This window comes from Octodon degus, unplaced genomic scaffold (genome assembly GCF_000260255.1).
Source record: "Octodon degus isolate 3935 unplaced genomic scaffold, OctDeg1.0 scaffold00122, whole genome shotgun sequence".
NCBI lineage: Eukaryota > Metazoa > Chordata > Mammalia > Rodentia > Octodontidae > Octodon > Octodon degus.
This window is the reverse complement of record NW_004524698.1, coordinates 5,309,643-5,317,239: the sequence shown is the minus strand read 5'-3', so window position 1 is coordinate 5,317,239 and position 7,597 is coordinate 5,309,643. Positions and strand designations below refer to the sequence as shown.

Sequence of the window (7,597 nt, the reverse complement as noted above, 5' to 3'; positions counted from 1 at the left end):
TTATTTATTTATTTTTGGTCAAAGACTTTTGAACCTCCCTTTTAGCAGCTAAACTATCATCAAGCAAAAATCTTTTTTTATTTTTTTTTTTTTTCTTTTTGACAGAACCAGTGATTGAACCCAGGCCCTTGTGCTTGCCAGGCAAGTGCTTATTCTACTGAACCATCTCCCCACTCCCTAGCAAAATCCTTTAAAGGAGTCAATCTTTTGAGGAAGCAGTGTCTTTGGACAAATGTAGAGCTATTATCTAGGAGATAATAGAACAACCCAATCTCTACATATCATTTCACTTCTAAAGAAGGGAATTCTAACCATGGCCCATCAACACACACCATAACCTAACAAAATCAACATAGAAAACATAGCCACTCAATCAACAGATTTCTCCTCAGCAAATAACTTATATGCGGGACATCTAACATAGGCCAGCAAATCAGCAAGAAGACATGTCTCTTAATGTATTTAGCCCATTCTCTTCTTCACTTAACATGAACCTCACCAAATAATTTGCTCTTTCTTTCTTCAGATGTATATATGGAAGCTCTCTCTCACTTTCCATCTTCCACTGTCATAGAACAAGTATCAGGAAACTATTTGTGCTACCCAACTGCCTTCCTGGCATCATTTGAGGCTTCAGTTCCCTTCAGTTAATTTCAAGCCCTCACACCAACTAATTGCTTATAATAACATATAAAAGCACAACACTTACCCGTGATTTTCAGAGAGGTATTTCAAACTCACTAATTCCCAGGCCCCCACATTTTCCTGCTTTCATTAACGGCATTTGTCTACTATCCTTTTTGAGTCAAAAGGGCCCAAGCTTTTGTTCCCCACCCAAGACGTATTCCACTCTGGATTCGTCATCTTGGTAGATAACAATTTCCACTATTCACCTCTGCATTGAGATCAAATCTTTATATTCATATAAAGTCATTATATTATTTGCATGTGGACCTCTTTCACATCTCCACCCAATCCCAGGCACAAGAAAAGCACCCCATCACTGCCCCAACCAATTCATGCCTCTCTGTAAGGCTCTCTCCTTTACCCTTTGCTCAGCTTCCTGCCCTCCACACTGCTGTCACACAAACATGTACCAAGCACATTCTAGCTGCTGGACCCTTAGATACTGGTTCTTCCATCTAAAAACTCTTCCTCAAGTTATCTATGTGAATACATCACTCTTTTCATTCAGGTTTCTGTTTAAATATGATATTTTTCATAGAGTTCTTTCCTAATAGCCATATTCAAAAGACTGGTTCCATTACTCTCTATTTACCCTGCTCCTTCAGTTTTTTTTTCCATAACATTATCACTTAAAGTTCCATTTTACACATACTACTTGGTGTTTTCATTATCTGGTTCCACACTCATCAGTTTTTTTGGCAACATAAGCAATAACTTTTTGTTTTTTACCTGGTATCTTCAGTGTCTAGGATAATACAGGCACTTGGAAAGTGTTGACAAATGATATAAATAAATAAATCTAAAAGTTGACTTGTTCATTAGGCCTTTATTTAATCAATTATCCCTCACATTTAATGTTAAATTAAATTATGTAGCACTGACAGAACCCTTTTCATTCTGCAAAACTGAAATTCTACATCCATTAAATAATAATCCCCTATTCCCCTTAGTTCTCAGCCTCTGACTATTATCAATCGTCTTGTTTTCACGAATTTGACTGCTCTAATTAACTTGTATAAATATACTCATACTACCTGTCTTTTTATTTGATTTATTTTTTTAAGCATAGTAGGCTCTAGGTTCATCCATATTGAGGCATATATCAAAACTGTCTTCCTGTTCAGGCTCAATGATACTAGACTGCATGGGTCGGCCACATTTACTTCACTCACCCATCCACGGATGGACCCCTGAGTTGCTCCTACCATTTGGCTACTGTTAACAATGTTACTAATAATACAGGTTACAGATATTTCTTTGAGATTCTGCTTTCAATTCTTTGGAGTATATACTCAGAAGTGGAATTTCTGTAGCATAATGCAATTCTATTTTACTTTTCTGAGGAATCACTGTACTGTTTTCTATAGAAACTCTATCATTTTATATTTCTACTAATAATATGTAAGGAACTAGTGCTCACTTTAAATAAAAGTCATTATACCAAGTATAAAGTGTCATCTCATTGTTATCTTGATTTGCACAACCCTGATCATTAGTGATACTGAGCTCTTTCCTTGTGCTTCCTGGTCTTTGTCTATCATTTTCAGAAAACATCTATTCAAGTCTTTCTTCACTTTAGTTTTTTAATCAGGCATTCTTATTGTTGTTCTTTAACTATAGGATATAGCTACTAAGGATATTAATCTATCAGATACATGGCTCTCAACTATGTTCTCCTATTCAGTGGATTGCTAAATAAAGCATATTTCTACTTTCTTAAATTGTTTGGTGTTCTCTTAATCTTCCCTTGTTTTACTTTGGACAGTTCACTGGAGAAAAGAGATGATGCTTGTTGATTTGATCCAGGCAGTACTTAACAAATAATGCTCTATCCAGATGAGTCTCAAAAGTTTTTTGAAGATGACTGTGAAACAATGCCATGTATTATTTGTATCACTTTTCTTTCAAAAGTGGCTGACAAATCAAAGTACAACTGTTAATTAAAAGCACATAATGTTGCTGCTTATGAATAAAATGTCGCAGCTCACTAGAGCATAATTCCTACAGCATTAGTGGAGAATTAACTAGCTTTATTAAAGATTTGGAGGACTAGTCACTTTTTCATCATCCTTTAATTAAAACCTCTACATCTTGCACTTGAATGCCTTTGTCTTGTACCCATTATTTTAATTCTTTATTCTGCCCTTGAACTATTAGGATGAGAAATACTAAAAGCACAGAAGTTTCTAAATGAGCTTTTCAAGCTATCATAATAGAAAGGCACAATTTTTCAAAACACTGAAAAAAAATAAGATTTTAATATTTTTTGAACTAGCAGACCAAGGTAAAAAAGCAGTGTATAGCAGAACATTTTGAATGTAAGGTCTCTATTATATGCTAAAATGAATTAATGTTGATACATAATTTCTCTCCACTATTCTAGTCACATCAACTCAAATATTCCGTACTTCAAGGGCACCAGCACCAAGTCCTAATTTGGAGAACCATTCAGTTATATGACAGCATACTTTCCTTTCCTCTTAACTTGAACCAGCCCCTTGCTCTGTAAGAAATGGCCTGGCAAAACACAACCTGCTTCTGCCTCAGTTGTGGCCAGCACGGCTCCTCATAGTAGATACTGAGTAAGAGTCTGGTAAATAAGGTGATAATTAAATATTATTTTAAGAATGTTTTTGGTACTATGCATAAAGCACAGGCTATCTGCATCATAATCCTGACATCACAAACATGCCAAAGGTGGCTAAGGTCACTTCCCGAGAGACCTTAGCAACTGAGCCCTTCACCATTCTATACTAAATCTCTTACCCATCCACTCATGCTATAGATTTTCTCTCCTCTAAGAGTCCTAGCATGGGTGTGTCCAACCCTCAGCCTGCTGACCAGATGTGACCCTGGACAGCTAGTACTGGAACCCTTCAGGAGTATGATGAAGTTGTGTGACAGTGAAATAGGAACTGAGCAGGTGACAATGGAAAGCGTGTGGGGATAGCACAATGCAAGGCTACCCCTGCCTTCTGGGCCCACCACACAGTTCATATATTAGATGGATGTTATACACATTTGGATGTCAGTTTATCCACAAAGGCATGCAGCCATGTACTTTTAGTAAGCAAATGTGTTTTCTTAATTATTAAACTTTAGTTTATTGTATTTGCCACAATAACAATACACAAATAAAGTTTTACACACATTAACTACATTATATGTGCTTTAGGTGGCCCAAGATAATTCCTCTTCATTTGCTGTGTCCTAGACAAGTCAAAAGTTTGCACTCCCATGTTTTAGCAAATGTAACTTAAGGGAAACTTGTTTTCTTTTCATTTTGGGGGCCACCAATTCCAAATCCTTTTATATAACGGGACTTCATATCATAGCTAATTTCTTCCTAGCTAAGAAGAAATCTAAAAATAATATGCATTTTTTTGTTTTACTCTGTCACTAAAAGTAGTCTCAGACATCTTACAAGAAGAAATAGCTAATATTATGTATATGATAAAGAATCTGACTGATGGAAAGCAATAAAATAGCTAGCTCAGTTTATACACCAAAATTATTATTTGTATGATTAAAATATGAACACACCTGAATTTATCTTTTCTGTTTATGCTGTCTGAGTCTCATTAAAACTATGTTTCTGCTTTCTCCTAAATATTGCTTTCCATATTTCAAACATCTAATTAAGTAAACACAATGCAAAGTGAGATGATATGCTGTTTGGAAAACTATAAAATTATAGAGTACATAGACTTCCATTATAATCCAATTTGCACTCTGTCATAATTTTCCAAAAGGGTTTCCATTGGGTTTGAATTTTTCTGTGCTTCATTTCAACACAAAACTGAATGCTTGATTCACTTGAATTTGGATAAAATTCAACTCAGCTTTTCTTTTGTTGCTTATGGAGTGTGTTTTCTGCACATATAGTCTAGCTTTAACCTTCTCTTTGTTGATTAACCTTCTGACACACTTCAGGACCTTCACTCACTGTGTCCTAGACAAGCCAAAAGTTTGCACCACCAAGAAGTGCAAAAATTGGCCACTTAGCATAACTACTTAAGTAATCTAAATGGTGTGGAAAATTATGGTTAAAGTGTTTCTTTACCATATTTTTTTTCCAGTTTTAACCCTTGTATAATGAACCTCTAGGACATATCCTTTGTATATATACAACTATAATGTCAGAAACCCACAACCAGAATCATTGGATCAAATAGAATATGCACTTAAAATAGCGCAAACATATCTTCCAAAAGAGTTGCACTAAACTATTATGATCTCATCATGAATATAAATATATATGACAGCACCTACTTTCTATTTTCACCAAAACTGATTACTGTCTTTTGTTTAAACATTTCTTTATTATTTTAATATATAATTCTATATTTACTATGAGCTGGAGTATCTTATTTTCCAGTTTGAAATTCTATCTCTTGTCTTGTCTTTAGGCATTTTTCATTTTTTCTTAGATCTGTGTTATTCTTTCATAGCACATTTTGCACTCCCAATGATATTTATATTTAATTAAGAATCCTAGATCAAAGTTGTTTTCCATGAGAACTTTAGAGTCTTACGCTATACTCCATTGAAGAATTCAAGGTGGACAAAAAGAATTCCACTATCAAAATGCTTTATTTTTTATACAGCTTTCCAAAATCCATCATCCTTGCAAATATAATTTTCTCTTTATCCTAAGAGCTCTGAAATTTCATTAAGATACACCTTGGTATAACTTGTTTTGGGAAAGTGGTTGACAATATAATCTGAGGACTTAGATCTAACCTCAATTTAGAGAAATGATCTTCCATTATTTTTATGATAATTACCTATTTTCCATACTTATTTCTTTTAGGATTTACTGTCAATAAATATCTGACCTCTTGGATTGACTTTCCATCACACTTTATTTCTGTTTGCAATCTTCTGTCTCATTGCTTCGTGCATAGGGAGGAATGCCTTAACTTGCCCAATCACTATTTTAACACTTATTATTTGTTCTATTAGTCATTCTACTGATTGTTTCTAAATCGAGACATGTACTCAACATTTGAGTTTAAGTTGCTAATTGCAGAAATGCAGATCATTAATAAATATTGTGTATTAATACTGTAAGCTTACCTAAATAATTACAGTAATAATAAAAGCAGCTAACATATGTTCTGCTTGTAAAAGTATTTTACATGTATTAGCTTATTAATCCTCATAGAAAGCATGTTTTTGCCATTTTAAAGATAAAGGCATTGTAAGCAAAGGGCTAAGCAGCTTCTCTAAATGTGGTCCTACCAGTGGAAAACCCAGGATTAATCCTAGCCTGTCTCCAGGACCCAATCAATGCAAATAAAAAATAAATAGCCAATATACTAATAATTGCTTACTTACACAGCTATGAAAAAGGCAAACAATGAATACAGCTGCCATGCAAAGCTGTCCAAGTACAGGAGTGTGAGTGTAGATGCCAAGAGTGCCTCTGACTCAGGAGCCTTTCATATTGTGTTGGTGATTAAGTGAAGATGACGCTCCCATGTATGAGTAATATTGCAATACTCATCCACTGTGTCACGTGGCACATGAGTATCAAAGTCCTGGAGCAGACAGAAAGCAACTGAACAAAGAAAATCATCCCACGTTCACAGCATTTCAAGCAATGCCTATCAGTTTCGATAAATCATTTGATTCTATGGGGATCACAGGCTTAACACAGATATTGTTAAGAACTGAAGTAAGTAATCAGAGCAGACAAAATGTTTTGCGGGCTTAATTGGTGATAGACAGGATACTATTTTTCCAAAGAAACCCAAGCTCTACAAAAAGAAAAGAGCTGCCATTTAATTATTCCTACTTATCATTTCTGATAGGAATCCACCTGGGAGTGACCCTGCAGAGTCTACCTGTCTTGAAACTCCCTCTCCTATAGCCCATCACTTAGGGGACACCAAGATATGAAAATGACATGGCTTAGAAAATGGTTGTACACAGAATGCCAACCAGCAGGAATCTCACACATGCACACTTAACACAAGGCTAGAATTTGAAAATATAGTAGTTACTATTACATATTAGCCCCAATTATGTGTGGAAATAAACTAGGTTGAGAATTATTAAAAGTTAAAAGAGTATACTTACTGTAACAATAATATTAAACAAACTGTGCCTAAACTAAAAATACCTCTGGCTATTTTTGAATCTTTAAGAACAAACAGAAATTTGCTAAATCATTAAAATCAAATTAGCATAACTAAGGATCTAAAAGTGTTAGTGTATTAATGTGCTGATTACATTTCTGTAAACCCAGTTAATGAAAAATCTCTGTTACTCTGTTAGGAAAAAAATTATATTAACTAACTGAATATGATTTAAATTAGCCAGTTCATCTCAATATGAGCCAAAATTTGTACCAGTAGTAGGAGTTACTGTTTTGTATATAGCTGGAAAAAAGCATCTTGGCCATGCATAGTCTGGAAAAGATCTTATGAAATAAGTAAAAAACCAACAACAATAACAAGTTATACTACCTCATGAAAAACACTAAGGGCGAATGTAAACACAAAGGAATAAGAACTAAAGTCAAAATCAAGAAATAAAAGCAGCACTCTCAGGGAAAAGGAAATATGGGAGCTTTTGTATTTTCCTTAAATTTTTAAAAAATGTTTCATTTTGATAGATTAAACACTGAGTAACTTTGTTATCTTAATAAATATTTTCTGTAAGAAATTTAATGTTATGAAAATAAAGAAAAATGACCTTTTCCTGTCCATTTTATATGCATCTTCCTACTTTTCTCTTTATGCATTTTAATTGTAAAATGTACATATTTCTAAACTGTAGCTTGAATAACAGTTCTGTCTCTTTATCACTTGACAATACATTGTGGACTTTTTCTACATTTTAAAATGTTCTTTTAAAAGCAGGGCCCAGGGGCCGGGGAGATGGCTCAGTAGGATAAGCGCTT

At 34.4% G+C, this 7,597-nt stretch overlaps 1 protein-coding gene across 5 annotated transcripts in view; it reads right to left on the bottom strand.

Moving 5' to 3' along the window:
- Positions 1-7,597, bottom strand: part of Enox1 (ecto-NOX disulfide-thiol exchanger 1) — a 661,835-nt gene that overhangs the window by 351,353 nt on the left and 302,885 nt on the right. The gene's annotated exons all lie outside the window — the stretch shown is intronic.